This window comes from Aedes albopictus, chromosome 3 (assembly GCF_035046485.1).
Source record: "Aedes albopictus strain Foshan chromosome 3, AalbF5, whole genome shotgun sequence".
NCBI classification, from domain to species: domain Eukaryota; kingdom Metazoa; phylum Arthropoda; class Insecta; order Diptera; family Culicidae; genus Aedes; species Aedes albopictus.
The window spans coordinates 422,234,281-422,253,819 of record NC_085138.1 but is presented as its reverse complement, the minus strand read 5'-3'; the positions used below and the strand labels follow the sequence as shown (position 1 = coordinate 422,253,819).

The window sequence follows — 19,539 nt, the reverse complement described above, 5'->3', positions numbered from 1 at the left end:
TCGTAACGATCGAAACAAAATTTCTGAGCATATTGCTAAGGTGTTGTGTGGTACATAGTAGCTTTCATTTTGGTGCTAAGAGAACCCGACCCGGTTGACGGGCGGCTGAGAAACGTGAATAACTTTATTTTTTAGTAACGCAAATACGCACACAAGTTGGCGCCTATGCGACCCAGCAACAAAGTAACCTGGTCAGCATTCCTCGTCGTCGATATGGCGCGGCTGCTATAACTAGCATGCTAGATTGAACAGGAAAAAAGACATTGGGGAACTGCGAGTATAACGCCCCCCGGGGGCAAAACGCCTTCACACGATTTCATTATATTGTAGACACATTCTACCGTGACGTTACAACGTTTTGACGCCTTTTCTATCAGATTTTCCACTATAACTTGTTAATTCGACTGTAAACCCTCAAATATTTTTACATATTCCGATTCCTTGTAAAATTTCCAAGTAAGATCTGTTGAACAGTTAGTTTTCATTGGGAAAGTATGTTAAAAATTAGAATGAGTAGCGTGACGTTACAACGTTGTAACGCCACGCTACTAATTTCCATTTCTAACATACTTTTTCAATGAAAATTAACTGTTTAACAGATTAAACATATTGGAATTTTTACAAGGAATCCGAATATGCAAAATATTTGAGGGTTTACGGTCGAAATTACGAGTTATAGTGGAAATTCTGATAGAAAAGGCATCAAAACGTAGAATGTGTCTGTAACTGATTGCATGAATGATCTCACTCTTGTCGACGGTAGCTGTTTTGTTGCTCACGGGTTGTGAAAAAGTTGATTTGGCGGAGTGTATGTGAATAAGTGTATTTACCAAAGCAGTAGTAAAACAACCGTCGCGTATATCAGTCGATCCGTTTGCCAAAGATCTGAATTTCCTCGCTTTGGAAGGTCATACTCGTGCGATAGTGTCGTCGTCGTGTCGGTCGATGGAGCATAAATAATTTCAGCCTGCGAAGGCTACCCATTGTGGCGAAGGTGAAGAATGTGCTGGGCAAGTGACGACCAGCCGTGATCAAATGGCGAATTACTTGCACGGTGAGCTCATCGTCTATCTTAAATGTTTCATGGTGCGCAATGAGCATGCGTCGACGTGATAGTGGAATCGTCTGCTGATCGGACTTCTGGTTGTTCACAGTAGTGGGGTGATATAATATAGCGCATTTAGTTCACCACTGGACTACGAAACGAGTTTTCAAGAGTGCGAAAACGTAAATTAAAGTGCGCGATTGCAACAAATCAACTCGGTGTGTTCAGAGCACTTATTCAGCATAAATAAATGAATTAGTGCGCCGAAGACATCAATTGGTTTTGATACAATCGCGCACTTTTATTAAAGTTTTCGCACTTATGAAAAATGAGTGCGCAGTCCAGTGGTGAACTAAATGCACAATAATTATTCCGCTTTCCTTGAGCTCGAGCGAGCGGTAGTCAACCACACCTTTTTCACCGTTTCTCCGCAAATCGTTAGCGTAATATGGTAATATGGTCAGCAATGTCGACGATGACCACGACCATGGGTAACTTCAACTTCTGTGCACCTATACATTCTACATCTTCGGCGCAGAACTGTTTGTCATCGCGCCCTTTCTCCGCCATATTGGAGCAAGCACGGAGCGCCTGAAAGCGTAATTAACCAAAAAAATGTCTACCAGCCTACTAGTTTGTTTCACGTGAACAGGGGGGGGGGGGGGTGGTGTAGACCTGAAGATGGCGGCCAAAAGCCTACTGTTGCTCTGCTTGTGGAAAGTCCTCAGTTCACGTTGTCTTGCTGATTGTGGCTTTCGGAAGCGTACACCTCAGAGTCCTGAATTCGTTCGTCGGGTTGGCGCAACAATCCACCGCGTTCCTTGCCTGACTCGTAAGATGACAGGATGGTAAAAATAGCGAATATTTAACAGTTGTATATTAGTATGGGACAAACATCAAATTCTCGCTCCAGTCGATTTTTTTGATTCCATTTAACCCTTTATAAGGCCGAGAGAACCAGGCACGGAATTCACTCGTTCTACATTGGAATATTAAATACATGTGGTGTAATGAACAAAAACGTTTTTATTTTCAAAAATTTCGATGGTCGACTTTGTATGAAAAAAATTGGTCTTAATTTCAACTTTTTGTCAACAAAGTTTAAAATGTTGTTATTATGTGATGCGTTAATGAATCATGCTGATTTTTTGATAGGTTATTGCCCTAATATTCATGAGTTACTTGTGTGGATTTGAACTGGAATGGTCAATTATTTTGGACGTTATGGCAATTTTAGTACATGCCCATTTATTATAGTACATTTTTTCAAAAGGCTGAGTTTCTAATAATAATGAAGCAATCAAGTTGAAACTTTGTCCACAAGTAAAAGGAACATAGACCTTTCATTCCCCATCATCCGATTTTCAAATCGCTCACCATAACAGAATTTCGAGCTTATAAACCTTCATGCACTCACAAATGGATGTTTTTGGAGAGACATTTTGTTCTAAAAAAGCCCATTCATATTTGTTATGGCTCAAAAAAATCATGAGTGTTCACAAAGACCTAATGTGTCCATCAGTTAAAACAGAAGTTGTAAAAATTCACTAAACGAACAGAAAAAAATATGTGTATAAGGTGGCAATATAGTTGCCACTGCCTTATAAAGGGTTAAGTACCATATGAACTGTGCAAAATTTCAGCGCAATCGGTGAAACTATAATTTAGCGCAAGCGGTTCAAAGTTTACATAGGATTTACTATGGGAAAAGTTACACTTTCAGATAAAAAATCCAAGAGGTCACCCCTTGTTCCCTTTATTCAAATCGATCAATGTTTCTTGTAGAAAAATCATTTATGAAACTTGCCTTCGAAGACCGCAAAACGATTGGATGCTTGTGGAAAAAGTTATTGATTTATTACTAATTAGTGATCCAACGAACGGCTTTTTGTTTTGTTTTATTAGCAGCACTGTAGCTGCTGCCTTGGCTGCTGCTGTTCCTGGGGGTGGTGATGCCTCCCGCCACCCCATGCAATAACGGCAGCAGCAGTGCTGCTGATAAAACAAAACAAAAAGCCGTTCGTTGGATCACTAATCGGTAATAAATCAATAACTTTTTCCACAAGCATCCAATCGTTTTGCGGTCTTCGAAGGAAAGTTTCATAAATGTTATTTCTACAAGAAGCGTTGATCGATTTAAACTAAGGAGACAAAGGGCGACCTCTGGGATTTTTTGTTTGAAAGTGTAACTTTTCCCATAGTAAATCCTATGAAAACGTTGAACCGCTTGCGCTAAATTATAGTTTCACCGATTGCGCTGAAATTTTGCACAGTTCATATGGGACCTAAATGGGATTTTAAAAGTCGACTGGAGCGAGGATTTATTTTTTCCATACAAGCGTGTCCCATACTATTGTATATGCAACGAAGTAATCGGATAGATCTCACCAAGTTCCATCTCGTCGAAAGCTTGCACCCACTGCACAATGGTCCATGAATCAGATTTACGAGGAAAGATGCATGCAGCGCCTTCAAATGATTTTTTAGGCAAATATGGACTTCTACAAAGTTGTTCCTAATGATAAGGTCCTCTTTCCAATGTACATGAAAATTGGGGTGGTCCATATTTTCACAGAAATTGGAAACCAAACTTTCTTATTTGCAAGAATAGCTATATACATTCTTCGGAAAAGTTGTAGATCTATAAATTTTGAGCAAGTTTGCTGAAGACAGTTTTTATGTAGCTTTAAAATTGACTGATCTAGAGATATTTTTCTAAATTGCTTAGGGTGATTCAAGAAAAACCGGTTTTCTGGCTCTAACTTTTCCAGTTTCAATTTTTAATCAAAGTCGCCTAAGAAACACTTGTAGAGCATTTCAAAACGCGTCGTTTCGTGCGCTGAGACGATCGTTATCTCTTTTGGTTCAAAAGTTATGAACGGCTTTCTTCAAAAATCAAAGTTTATTCAAAAGGCGATATTACGGGTTGGGGCAAAGATAAAAAATATCTTTTTCAAGCATTCAAAGAAGAAATATTGCTATAAAACATATCAAAAAATTAGAGAGGTGTTATTATTGTAACTCAAGGAAAAAATAGTATAAAAGTCTTATTTTTTCTCGAAAATCGTCAATATCTTTTGAACGGAATGACGAAGCAACATTCTCAGCGAACGAAAATGTGCGTTTTTAAAAGCTCTAAAAGTGGTTCTTTGACGACTTCGATGAGAAATTTGAAATGAAAAAGATAATGCGAAAAAACTGTTTTGACTAAATTTGGAGCATTTTCCCATAGTTTTCATAGTCTGACGCTAGAACAAATCGTTTTATCGCTCTAACTTTTTTGTTTAAATTTTCGCATCAAAGTCGTCAAAGAACCACTTTTAGAGCTTCCAAAAACGCACAATTCCGTGCGCTGAGAATGTTGCTACGTCATTCCGTTCAAAAGATATTGACGATTTTCTAGAAAAAATAAGCACTTCTCTACTATTTTTTTCTTGAGTTACAAAACTAAGACCTCTCAAATTTTTTGATATGTTTTGTAAAAATATTTTTTCTTTCGAATGCTGGAAAAAGATATTTTTTATCTTTGCCCCAACCTGTAATATCGCCTTTTGAATAAACTATAATTTTTGAAGAAAAACGCTCGTAACTTTTGAACAAAAGAGGTAACGATCGTGCCAGCGCACGAAACGACGCGTTTTAAAATGCTTTACAAGTGTTTCTTAAGCGACTTTGATAAAAAATTGAAACTGAAAAAGTTATAGCCAGAAAACCGGTTTTTCTTGAATCACCCTAAGCAATTTAGAAAAAATATCTCAAGATCAGTCAATTTTAAAGCTACATAAAAACTGGCTTCAGCAAACTTGGTCAAAATTGATAGATCTACAACTTTTCCGAAGAATATATATAGCTATTCTTGCAAATACGAAAGTTTGGTTTCCCATTTCTGTGAAAATATGGATCACCCTAATTTTCATGTACATTGGAAAGAGGGCCTTATTATTAGGAACAACTTTGTAGAAGATCATATTTGTCTAAAATATCATTTAAAAGCGCTGCATGCATCTTTCCTTGTAAATCTGGTTCGTGGACCACTGTGCACTGGTCGATTTCTTCATCTGCTAACTGTGCAACATATTTTTATCAAAAAAAAAAAATGAGTTTTCTAATAAACAACACATTCGCTCACTGGTTACTTTTTGCACCAACCGAAAACTCCCAGCCTTTCCAATTCAAATTAAGACGTCTATGTACTAAACAGTATGATCACAGTGTAACACGCAAAACAGTAGTGTTACTATTTATATACTGATATCTTTATTGAAACTCAAATTATTCAACAAATTAATTACAAAATCATCTCATCCGTTCGGGATGCTATATCTAACTGCCCGACTACCGAGCTCACTGCTGTTCCCATCGTTCTCATCATCATCGTCATCATCATTTCGTCCAAACGCGTCCAGAGATATGAGCGCTTTATCGTTTGATGGGATCTCCGTTCTTCGCAGTTGAGTGTTCCGCTCCGATCTGCTCTTTCGTTTGTCATAACAGATAGCAGATGTTTATCCTACCTAGAACAAAAATTAAAACAAAACCTGTGTATAAACTGTGAAAAACCAAATACCGCAGACAAACAGACGTAACACTTGCGAAATTTTCATCGACCACGCTTTTAACGATCATTTTAAATTTTCATAGTTGTGGTTTTCACAACCAGAGGCGCGTGCATCGTTTTTCTATGCGTTTGACGTTTCGCACTAGCGTCTTCTGTTGACGATATTGCACAACACTGTGATTCGTGCAACTTTTCCACCAGGTGATGGCAGTGTGAACTGGGCGATGGATTTCCATGAAAATCGTTCAAGGTGTTACGTCTGTTTGTCTGTGCAAATACGTTGCCCACTCCACAGACAAACAGACGTAACGGCGAGAACAATTTGCGTGAAAATCCATCGTCCAATTCACACTATCACCGCCTGGTGGAGATGTTGCACGAAACACTGCGTTGGGCACGCCTCTGGTTGTGAAGACCGCCACTGTGAAAATTTGAAATGATCGTTAAAAGCTAGGTCGATGGAAATTTTGCCAGTGTTACGTCTGTTTGTCTGTGCCCACTCTTTCCATCTATACAACTAATTGCTGCAGTAATTGCCAACACGGATTATTTCTGTTTTTACTTCATTTGTACTCAAGCGTTGTAAATACGATCGTTGCACCATCTCTAAATGGTTGCTAGCTAGGTTTCTTTTTTTTTGTTTTTTTTTTTGTTTTGATTTATGTGTATTTTAACATAACGCTAATTCTACACTTTTAGGTTTCTTTTTTTTGTTTTTTTTTTCTAGTTAAAAAGGGGTTTACACGCATTTCATATGTTAGCATGAACGTCTGTTCTCTGTGGTGTGATGCACTTCCTAACCATAAATGCGGAAAATTGTGTTAATCGCACTAAAACAGCACCGTGGAATCTTCCTCTTACAATTATTTCACCTCAAAAACAACCAACTTCAGGAAAACGTACATAAATTGCACCACCACGGAAACAGCCGTAATCCCTAGTCACATTTGAAGTACTTTACCTGAAAACCCTATGCCTGAGCCTGACACTGACAGCATTGCGAATCCAAAGGAAAAAGCATTTTTGATCATGTTGCTTGGGATGTTGACTAGTTAAGAGATTTTTCCCTCGATTCGAGCGTGCAGATTTTTTACCGTGTAGTATCTTATGCGTGGATGGTTAAACTGATACGTTTTTCGTCGAAAGTTAGTTAAAATTGACCAATATAGAGCTACTGAGAAGTTCCATTGGATGCCATTTTGGTGTCCGTTTTAAACTTGTGCAATTAGATCCACCATCTTACAATCCGGCGGTGACGTTTTGGCAAAGTGACAGAAAGCGAAGATAAAGGGGATCAGTAAGCGGAAAGGTAATCGGCGAGCGAAGATAATTCATTAGTGAGTGAAGAAATTGGTCATCAGAAGCGGAAAGGTAGATCATCTGTAAATAAATGAGCGGAAAAAAAAGTCCATCAGCGAACGAAGAAAGCGAGCATCGGGAAGCGAAGAGATCAGGTGTCAGTAAGCCAAGAGTTAGACCATCAGAGAACGAAGTTTAGTAAATGAGAGTGTATCAATGGGGGAAGAGAATATCCGAAATGAGCCTGTTTGCTGTCTTCCTCACTCCTTCGGAAAATTTGAAAATGGAGGGGGTACAACAATTGGCTTTTGTGTGGAGTGAACAGGGTCAACATTGTATCGACAGCAGTTTCAGTAGCGGTTGCAGATTGAGTGGGCGAGAGGTGAGGAAAGAAGTACAGCGAAGCATTGGCGGCACGAAAGTGAGACGTGAGATAAGTAAAGTTGGGTTAAGCCGTCGAAAGTGAAAGAGTGAAAAGTGAGCGAAGAAATGGAACATCCGAAAGCGAAGATCAGTAAGCAAAAGGTGAAAAGTGAGCGAAGAAATGGAACATCCGAAAGCGAAGATATGGGGGATCAGTAAGAAAAAGTGGAGCATCTGCGAGCGAAGAGTTTGAGCATCAGTGAGCGAAGATAATCCAGCAGTGAGCGAGGAAAGTGGGCATCAGAAGCGGAAAGGTTGATTATCAGTGAGCGAAAGGCTAGGTCATCTATGAATCAGTGATCGGAGAAGGTAGTGAGTGAAGAAATAGATTATCAGAAAGCGAAGCTATGGGGGATCAGTAATCGAAAAGGTGAAGCATCTGCGAGCGAAGAGTTTGATTATTAGTGAGCAGAGATAATCAATCAGTGAGCGAGAAAATTTGGCATCAGAAGCGGAAAGGTTGATAATCAGTAAGCGCAAAGCTAGATCATCTGTGAATCAGTGAAAAAGAAATTGAGCATCATGAAGTGAAGAGATCAGGTGCTAGTAAGCGGCGAGTTTTACCATCAGAGAGCGAAGCTTAGTGAAAGAGAATGCATCACTGAGAGAAGAGAATATCCGAAATTGTGAATACGGTGAGCGCGGAATAATCTTGTTATGTAGTAACGGTGGTAAACATCACAGTTTGAGGAGATCGGTCAGCGGTGAGCAGGTCTGGCGATGTATCTGTATTGGAGCTGATATATCAACGCTAGGGCGTCGTTGAATAAAGCACTGTTAATGCTGTCAGCCTGGTAACTACTATGACCAGTAAGCATTTGGGAATTAAAGTAAGTTCTATTTTTTTCTATTACATATGTTTGGTTTCAAGGGCAAGTAGGATTTTCATCTAATTCCCGACTATATAAGCACCGACCAATAATGATCGATTTTGTTCTAGCACCTCTCCTAACGTCTAATGATCAATTTGTTATCAATTACTAATTTTTAAATTAGCTTCCATATCACGAAAAAAAATATTGTAAAAGAACTTAAAATAATAATATTGAATATTGTGCGTGCAGTTGAAAATCGAAATTTTAGACACGCGAAAATCGATGTTTCTCCCTAACCGTGCGTTGGACGTACGTCGGGAAAAGTGCGCTGGATAGAGGGCAAGATCCACTGCCCAGCCCACTACGTCCGACGTTTGGTTACGGCGACGTAATGTTCGCCAGAAAATTCGTTCGCAGCTTCGCAAACATGACGTCACCTTCGGCAACTTCGTGCGACTTCGGCTTGCCAAAGTTTGCATGGCACGACTACACGCAGAAAAAAACTATGTTAAAATAAAAAATATGGAATGTTTGGATCAAATCGAACTTCACATTTGAAGCTAATGCAATCCATGTTTGAAACAAAAATGCACCTTCTGACAGATTAATTATGTATTATGTATTTTTTTGGCAGGTCGGCCCTACGGAAATATTTGTTTTCACATTAAAGTTATTAAGTCATTTCCTTCCCTGGAAAAACCTCCCGTGTTGTACTTCCAATGCCAACATCAAGTGTACATCTATTGGATAACATACGCTCCCGAAAACAATGGGATTTCGTGGAAATTTTTGGTGAACTTTGCCTTTTTTGCAGGAGGAAATCTTGATGGATGTTGCAGCTGGAACTTGTGAGTTCTCGACGACGGAACGGGGGGCTCTTCAATGAGTATTGTCGAAATCAATATGTAATTGCGTTACTTTTAAACATTAAAATTATTGTTTTAAACATTTTATGCAATTCAGTATCATAATTTATATTTTATGTAACGCATTTTGGTATCATAATGACCATTTTTTTCGAACTAATTCATTATGCAACTGAAATGAGTTGCATAATGAAAAATAGTTGTATAATGTTCATAATACAACTCATTTGAGTTGCATTATGAACATTATGCAACTCAAATGGGTTGCATTATGAAAAAAATCATGGCATAAAATTTTGTATGGAACTCGTTGCAAAACTCGATTTTTTCAGCACTCTTCGTATTTATCCAACTCGGCAGGCCTCGTTGGATAAATGTACGACTCGTGCTGAAAAAATCAACTTTTTGCAACTCGTTACATAAATAACTATTATCAGAGGCCGTTCGCAATGCTGTTTTATTTTGTATGGCGAGTTTTAAAAATTTTAAAACTCGCCATACAAAATAAAACAGCATTGCGAACGGTCTCGTTTACCGAATAAACATGAATGTTTTTGTTTCAAACGAACGAAATTTTTCTCCGTGTAAGTGTAGTGATGGATTGCACACTAGAAAATATTATAGATAGTAGAGTAAACATAGATCCGTGATGATGAATCCGTTGTATCCAAACGAACTGTCAAAATCTGTATCCAAACGAGCATGACGTCATGATTCCAACAACACCAATGGAGCGCATGACGTCATATTTAACCATCGCACTCTTGGAAAATACTATTCACACGCTTGAAACAATTCACTCAGCGATGTCCGCGAATCTATGTTTACTCTACTATCTATAGAAAATATGTAGTGTTTCGATGCTTGAAGAGCTATTTGGGGTTGTCGAGTCTGCATTGTGTGGAGCTGCCAGCGTCCAAATGTTTCCAACAGTTTTTTGGATCATCAGATAAAAATAAAATATGATTACACTACGGCGGAAGTTTGCCATATATGACAAATTGTGTGTTTGTTTGTTTGTGTTTGTGTTTGTTTTTCTTACGGAGTATATTAATATTTAAATTATACAGGAAAGTTTCCGTAAATAGTCACTATCAGATCAAAACCCGATTAATGATTTCGACCAAACTGCGCATCGTTTTCAATAGGAAGCAATCAGTGAAGTACTAGATTGAAAGTAGTGAGCTGGATTTTTGTATGGTGAGATGATCAATTCTTCGTTTCTGCAATGAAATGGTGCAAACAGCTTGGGTTATATGATTTCTCGCCTAATTTTAAGCTGTTTGAGCAAAAGTTTGGGTAAATGTGTTGTTGTATTATTTATTTCTTGCAACTTCAGCAACACAGTTACCCAAAGTTTTGCTCAAACAGCATCAAATTAGGCAAGAAATCATATAACCCACGCTGTTTGCACCATTTCATTTCAGAAACGAAGAATTGATCATCTCACCATACAAAAATCCAGCTCACTACTTTCAATCTAGTACTTCACTGATTGCTTCCTAAAGACTGCCCCAGAAAGTATGGACGCACCTAGTCTTCAATTGTTTGGGCCTGATCAATGCTTCTTGTTTCGGGTTTCGTTTTGGCTGTTTCTGCTTACTATGAGATCGAACATTTAAACGTTCATTGCCACCACAGAGAACAGACATCCAAGTCCGGTTCTGAAACTGTGTAAGGAATTTAACGGCCATTTGAAATCGGCAACACAAGTGGCAATAGCGTGGCGCTGCAATCGGTTAATTTTCCATACTAATTAAATTCACCACTTGAAATGTTTCAATTCACCACTGACTGTGGCAATATGGTGTTTGGCGGCGTTAGTGATGGCATCGTGTATTGGTTTGCAACCTTACTCAAGTGAAGATGCAAATCCTTACACAACTTTCCGAATGAAGTTTGTTCCAGCCTGGATGTCTGTTCTCTGTGTTGCCACGATGAACATTGGAATTCGAAATAATAACTTTTTTGGTCATACCCCGCTCTGTGTAAGTTAGAAGGTTTTTTCTTGTGCTCAAACACCTTCATTATTTGTTTATCTAAACGAGGATTAGCAGGATGTTTATTATTCATCCAATTTTTGCCTATGCTTAAACGTGGAATCCCCACTATGGTTGCTGATTGCTGCTTGCACGACTTTCTCACTTACTCCCACCATATTTTGCTCATTTCCTAAGTGACCTTTCAAACTCGGAACATCGTTTGTGCACATTTTTTCGATGATGTTTCGCTGAAAGTTCATGTATTTTGAAACAAATTGAAGGAATCGCAAAAACCGATATACAAATGCTGAGAAAATAGGTTAACCAACAGGATGTAGCTTTCAAAAAGAACTAGTCATCAATAGTTTTGAAGAGCCAGTTTTTTCTTATTGCGTCCATACTTTCTGGACCGGTCTTTATAGAACAGATCGGTGAAGTACTAGATTTGTAGTAATGAGCTGAATTTTAGTATGGTGAGAAGGTCAATTCTCCGTTTCTGCAATGAACTGGTGCAAAAAGCGTGGGTATTATGATTCCTTGCATAACACAGCGTAACAAAAAATTACTTTTTGTCTGTCTCAAGAGCAAACTTATGTGTCTCCGAAGGATTTTGGGCCGCTGAATCCGAATCCGGGCTCAGATTTGCTCTAACACGTCACAATTTTGAGCTATACCTCAATTTATAGGGCAAAATATGCGATTTTGGGCTTTTTTGACAGCAAGTCATTAAGCAAGGAAATATTTTTCTTAAGCAAACCAAAGGTTAATTGGTCAATTAACATCTAAATTAACGACTCATGCAAAATATTTCGTTTTACCTAATCAAATTTGATAGTTTTAAGCGATTTATGTTAGGTGCGATATTTCCCATACAAGCCACCCTCCAAAAGTTGCATGCAAGTTTTCATACTAACATAAAATGCTAAAATCTATCAAATTTGATTAGGTAAAACGAAATATTTTGCATGACTCGTTAATTTAGATGTTAATTGACCAATTAACTTTTTGATTGCTTAAAAATAATATTTCCTTGCTTAATGGTTTGCTTTTAAAAAAGCCCAAAATCACATATTTTGCCCTATAAATTGAGGTATAGCTCAAAATTGTGACGTGTTAGAGCAAATCTGAGCCCGGATTCAGATTCAGCGGACTCTTGAGACAAAAAAATGTTGCGCTGTGTAATTTGATGCTGTTTGAGCAAAACTTTTGACAACAGTGTTGTTGTTTTTTCCATTTCTTGCAACATAAACATAGTTATCCAAAGTTTTGCTCAAACAGCATCAAATTAGGCAAGGAATCATAATACCCACGCTTTTTGCATCATTTCATTGCAGAAATCGAGAATCGACCTTCTCACCATACTAAAATTCAGCTCATTACTACAAATCTAGTACTACACCGAACGTGCCTCATTATGCGGGAAGCTATATTTGGGTTGATTTCTGGTTCCGTGTAGTGGTAGACGATGCACATTTGAACATTTGAAACTTTACACAAGACAACGGACAAACGGAAGATGCACCAGTGAAAACGGGGAAGAAACTACTCTCACGAAAAGTTTTAACGCCCGGAGCGGTAATCGAACCATCACCCCATAGCATGGTACGATTCAGGGCACCAAGCCCTGAACCGCACAGCTACGAGGCAACAAATTGTTAATAAAGGAGTTTCGAACTCTTAGCATTGAATATGTCTGTTGTTAATACTCACGGCGGGAGCTATTAGTATTAGTATTCGAGTTGCAGGTAAAAATTAGTTAGATTTTCAATACACCTTATTTATAATCCCCTCAAGGAAATTTTCAGAGCAGTTGTTTGAGTGTCGTATCTTTGAAATGGTGTTCAGAAACTCATTGATTTTAGCAGATATTTGTTTATATTTTGAAGAGCCATGGAAGCACAGTATAATAATATTCTCCAATATGATAAAATTCTATGAACATAGCACAAAATCTTCCAATAGTAAAAACTTCCTTTTCCTTCATATTTTCGGAGGTGATGCTAAAACAGCATATCTTTCGAATGGTGGGAGCCAATTTGATGGGCATTTTTATTTGTTAATAACGGTTCCAGGCACACCGTGGCAAGCATATTAGACTATATGCGGGTCACCGAGTGAAATCGGTGTACACCGCAACAGAATTCACCCATTTAGTGTACCTACGAGTAGAACAACCTCACCGATGTGTCAAATGTACACATTTACTATTATGGTTCTAGCACTGCACTGACATTAGGACGAATATTTAAATTATTTTTGCACTGAGTGATTTCGGATAATGCATGTCATTGTTCAGTGCTAAAAAAATTGAAGAAAAGATCACTCATACTAATGCTAAATCCAAAAATGTAAACGTTTAAGTTTGTAACTGCGGTGGAGGCTATTTCACTCTTTTTGTACGAGTAGAATGAGTTAATCGTACACACTTACACACGCCTCTAATACTTTCGTTTCAAATATATCAGGGACAGGCTGGTTGTATTCTGGAATTCGTACCATGGTACATGTTGTCAAGCAAATTATTACGAGACTGTCTTGAATGAAGACAATACAGGCCAAACATTTCAATAGGTCCTATATGCATTTGAGAGGCTCTCTTTGTTCACTTTCTCTTTCAATTATTGCATTGAATGATGCAATTTTCAACTATTTTTGCAGTACAAATCAAAAGACGATTGTTTTGACCATCATTCAATGCCAGGAGACAATCATAAGACAAATAAACAGCTGAGATATTAACGGAAGTGAGGGAAACCAGAGAGCCTCTTTTCTGCAGATAGGACCTTTAGACATGTTTGGCTTAATATTATAATCAATTTGAAACTCAATTCAATATAATTGTACCATGGTACGTATACCACCAGAGTGCCCAAGGTATTATAGGGTGTATGTGTGTACCACTCTGTTTCAATAGCTGAGCTCTCCCGGGAGAACTGAGCTAATCAGCAACGAATGCACTGTAAAATCAATGTACGCTTCGTAAGCAACAACCAATCGAAAATAGCGGAGGGTGAACACCAACCGTTTCCAATACCAATGCAAGCTGGTGAGTGATGCCAAGTACATAAGCAACACGTGGGAACTCAGTTACGCGAAGGCATACATACATACAAAGGCTACCGGCTGATGGCGGGTCTCCTTGGCTAAGAAGATGACGTATCATGACGACGCGTCGCGCTGGCGTCCTAATGCCTAGCGCACCTGCTATTGATTTTACGTCTTCTTCGCATTCAAGCTCGTCGTTGATATTCATTCATAAAAACCGGAGCCAAAGGTCACGCGGTGGTTGGCAGATCGCAATTTCTTTGTACTTGTTCTTGCTCTTTCGACTAGTCGCATAGCATATCGTGAACACTTGCACAAATTGTGGATGAAGTTGCAAAGATAAGAATATTCATCGCCATACTCTATTTTATGCTGGTCACCTAATAATTTAGTGCACAATGAAGTAATCGGAAAGATCTCACCAAGTTCCATCTCGTCGGACGATCGCATCTACGTCTCGATTTCTTCAGTTGCTAACTGCGCGACACATGTTCTCCAATAAACTGCGTTGATTTATGTTCATAAAATCACGATTATTTCCAGGCAACTTCACATTAAGTACCGAAATACAAATTGCTTTCATTCGAACGACGAGGACTCGACACAGCGGAACTGATTTTTTCGCCTCTAAATCGAATACGCGTGGGTTGGATAGACGAGCGACGAACCTCCAGCAGCCACAACATGCTTAACGGAACTCACACACGAAATAGAAAAAAAAAAGCTCCAAGAGTTTTTTCTTTTGTACATAAAGTTGAAATACCTACACTCGGCAATTCAGAACACACATCAATGACTTGTGTCGCGCAATATTTTGAAGTCCGTAATTACATAGAGCACACTACGATGGTTCCCTGTCTGTATGGATACCGTCGTGCGGGGCCAAAGTGGGGTGACATTGGGCCTGAGATGCCATCTATATCTATCTATATATATAAAAATGAGTTAGTAGTCCCTTTGAGGTAACAAAACTCAAGAACGGGTGGACCGATCAGCATGACTCATGCATGGTTCGATTCGTATTCGTGGTGGCTGTGTTTATATGTACAAAAAGTTACGAAAATCAACTAGAAAAGTAAAAAAAAATGATAAAGTACGGATTTTTCATGAGCCGGGAACAAATTCAGCGTGATCAAAATCAAATCAATCTAGAGTGCGTTGCTGCGATGACCTCAACAGTTGTCAAACCACCACAGCTTGGCAAGACAAAGTTTACCGGGACAGCTAGTATATATTGAGTTGTCCAAAAATTGTCTCACGAAACCTAATGCAAGCCTATCCATATACGTGAGAACAAAAGATGTTTACAAAGTTCTTACAGATAGATTAACACGGGAAATCTGAACACAAACCACTACCACATAGGAATTTGGATTGGTCAATATATAGTTATTGACGAAAAACTACCTAAAATTGAACATTTTGACCAGTTTTTAAGATCCCTGAGGAAACCTGCCATATTTTGTCCGATAACTCAAAAATTAAAAGAGATATCGCAATTCTGAGCACATTTTTGGCCCTTTAGGGTCCTAAAATCACCGATTCTAGTAGAATAGGGTATTTTTTTTGTCGAAAAAAAATTCATGATTTTTTTTTTTGACTCCATACAATTTTTGAGAACTTTAGGCCCCGTGGGGGACCACTTAGCCTTGAGATACGGACTTCAATTTTTGGCATGATGGTTTTTTAGCTAAAACGATCGTTTTACAATATTGAACTTTTAACATTTCCAACTTTTGCAAAAATAGGGACGGCCTACCTACACCACACCAATAACGTTTCCAGCCCACGATACATCGCGATAAGGCAATCCATGACGACTTTTCGCGATGGGGGTGACAGCCAAAACTGTAAACACAGTGTGAGTACAACTTAACAAAGTTTCGTCAAGTGTCGTCGGTGCTTAACAAATTCCTTTGTGTTCAACTGTCACCCCGATCATCGATTGTCAAAAATACATGGTCAACTAAAAAGCTGATCGCACCTGTCTCATGGATTGCCTTATAAGCTGATCGAAACAAGGGGCTAGCGAAAGGAAAAATCCCCGTAGCTCACAACATTTGCTATCTCCGCGTTGTCGTTCGAACGATTGCACGCTAAAATTTGGATAGCCTTTTGCTAGTTTTACACGTTTTACTTAAGTAATAACTTATGGTGATGACTAATTCGCAAATGTCGTGCACATCCCAGATCTGTCAGAGTTCCCAAAAGTGTCAATTTCCCAAACATGTCAAATTCATTAGTGTGTATCTACACGGAGAGACGAAACTACTCAAAAGTGAGTTCTTTCCACCTAACTTCGGGGTTGCGTGCGTCAAGCCAATTTTGAGTTGATGGAATCGATGTTTTTGTTGGGTTGTTCCCGCTTGCTTCCATGTGAAAAAAATACCTTATTTTAAGTTTTTTCCACCCAACCGAAATTTTGACTAGGTTGTATTCACTCAAATTTGAGTACTGTGCTAGAAACTCAATTTTGGCTTGACGCACGGAACTGCAAAAGTTGGGCTGTTTCTCTCTTCACTCTCTGACAACAACAGAAAGAGCGCATGAAAAGGGAGATGAAAAAGAACTCAAAATTGATTTTAAAAGTACCTAATTTTGAGTTTTTCAGTTTCTCCGTGTATGTTTATTACACGTGCGTGTACCAATACGTAGCAGATAGTGAACGCGCTAAATGGAAATAATGAAAAGTAGAACACTGCACTGTGCTGGTGGAGCAATGAGGTACAGATACAGGTGGCGCAGATAAACATTGCAAACCACTGGTTGTCTCTTTTGTTCTCCCGCTGATCAAATGCAACTCAATTAGTGACGTCACTAATTGAGTTGCATTTGATCAGCGGTAGAACAAAAGAGACAACCAGTGGTTTGCAATGTTTATCTGCGCCACCTGTATCTGTACCTCATTGCTGGTGGAGCTCTGTGCTGGCGAGGCGCTGCTGCTAGGCTTCGCCCTTCACTACTACATACACGCATGTCGGCCGGCGGCAGGTTGTTGAATGGATGTTTTTTTTCCAGAGTGGCGACACAAATGCAGTATTTCCACACATGTCAAGCAACAATGCAGTAGATTGACATTATTGACTGTTTCAGAAATTATAAATACACTTTATTTTTATATAAAATTAACTGTTCTGATGATTTCTATCAACTTCTTTTGAAATATAGCGTATTGTGATCCATATTTTTGTATTTCCTTTAAAATGTCATGATATTTTGAAGAACAGTCGAGTTCTCTAACAATTACCTTCATTCTCAAAATTTGCATTTTCACAAAGATGTTTTTCAATGATTTCAACATTATTTATCATTAAACACCAAATATTATCTCACTTTTTATTATATTCGCTTTTTCAACGAGTTGCCTAAGAAATGCCTTCAGAAAAACCTGAGAAAATCGATAAAGGCTTTCGCACAACATTTTTTCTGACTTCAAGTTTCTTATTTTTTAAGGTTTTCTACAGAACTAAGTTATTTTTTCAGCTCATTCGATCCTTCACATGGCAAAGCTTGTCATACAATAAAAAAGAATGCAGTAAGCAATTGGCTTCTTTAGCGGTGTTGAGATAATTCCATGTTCTAAATATGCATGCAAAACTGAGCCGAAATCCAAATTTTCATGAATTTTGATTCCCGGGAACCTATTTAAAAATCAGTTTGAAGTTTGTATGGGAGCGTTTTGTCTAATCACCCCTCGTCGCATTTGTACTGGGCGGAGCTGTCAAACAGTTGACTTGCTGCCAAAAGGTGATTTCGAAATCGATTTTAGGTACCGAAATAAAGTTCTAAAAATCTGAAAAAAATCATGGTGGTTCAGAAAAAGGTGCTCTTTCGTATAAAATCAAAAAGTTAATTCATTTTTCTTAATTTAAAAACCGAATTGTTAAGACATTCTTTTGTTTGACGTATGTTACTACCTGTGTTGTTGAGAAATTTGAAACAAACATTTTTGCCGAGACAAAGTCCGTATCAATGGTTCTTGTTCAAATATTTCAGTGAAAATTACTTTAATCGAGTGAGAAATATCTTTTCTTATCGAAACAATAACTTTCATTGTGTTTGGAAATTGATTTTTTTTTATTTGTGAGACTGTTTTCTTCTCTATTATGCTACATTTTTTCACCACTTTGTGCAATTTCAAATTTTGATTATCTAGTTTACAGAGTCCTATTTTATAATTTTTACAAGAAACATCAACTAAGTTGGTATTATTTACTTCGTTAGAATGTTAACTATAAGAGCAAGAATAAACTTTTTTTGGGTATTGTGCTCAAATTGAAATGGAAGGCAATCGCTAGTGTATTTATAATTTCTGAAATACACACTAGCGTGGTTCAAAAAATCGTTTTTGCTCCACACCGCTTATTCGATTCGTAACCAGATTCTATGCCTTCTCCCAAAATTTGAGACTGCACAAGCCCTTCAAAGTTTGTATGGGAATTACTATGGGAAAACGATGTTTTTCATTCAATCGACCGTAGTATTGCCCCAAGTGCCCTAGAGCGTTAGTTGACCCTTGGTACTCCTAGGCTACTCTATCGGCCACAACTTTGCCAAAGACCGCATTCAAATCGGACGCCTCATTAACTAATTATCGATTTGTATCCAACTGGACAAACTTTAACAATAATCCTCCAGCTTCCCAGCAGGCAACATTGCCGCATGTGGCGCCAAAGATAGCACACTGAAATCATGGCTACTATGTTTCACTGCAAAATGCAGTGATGCCCATTGATTAGTTTAACCATCATGAGTAAAGATTTCGATTGCGGATAAAAATCGGTATCTAATTAATGATGCATTCGATTCGAATGCAGTCTTCGGCAAAGTTGTGTGTGATAGAGTAGCCTAGGAGTACCAAGGGTCAACTAACGCTCTAGGGCACTTAGGGAAATACAACGGCCGAATGAATGAAAAACATCGTATTCCCATAGTAATTCCCATACAAACTTTGAAGGGCTTGTGCAGTCTCAATTTTTAACCAAATGAGCTCAAATTTTGGGAGAAGGCATGGTTACGAATCGAATAAGCGGTGTGGAGTAAAAACGATTTTTTGAGCCACGCTAATACACACTAAGAATGAATCGCAGAATTCTGTGAAATGTTTCACCGAATCTAAACTGTAAACCATGTTTTCACAGATCTTTCTGTGAAATTCGAATGTTTCCTACCCAACTGTCAAAACGCCACCGAAAATTCGGTGAAGGCAAATAAATTACAAAATTCTGTGAACTTTTTACATTTCAGTTCGGTAAACAAACAAAGTTTTACCGCAGACTGTAATTTTCACCGAATTTCTGTGAAATCAGTAGTCAGCCATATTCCCAAGAGCGCCCAGGGTGTCAAAACACAACTAGTTGGATTTATTTGTTCTTTCGTGAAAGTAGTAACTAAAACTAAAGTGAAATCTAACAAAAATGTTCAATAGATGGAAAAGAGGCTGGTTGGGGTTTTTCGTAAGTATGTACTATTTGCACCTTCATAATATATGTTTATGCAATTCAAT

The 19,539-nt window shown here is 38.3% G+C and overlaps 1 long non-coding RNA gene across 1 annotated transcript in view; it reads left to right on the top strand.

The window, feature by feature from the left end:
* Positions 1–756: 756 nt before the first annotated feature.
* Positions 757–19,539, top strand: part of LOC115267949 (uncharacterized) — a 407,801-nt gene continuing 389,018 nt past the window's right edge. The window contains exons 1-2 of the long non-coding RNA XR_009998692.1: positions 757–1,054; positions 7,251–8,155. This is a non-coding gene — a long non-coding RNA (uncharacterized LOC115267949). The remainder of the gene's footprint in view (positions 1,055–7,250; positions 8,156–19,539) is intronic.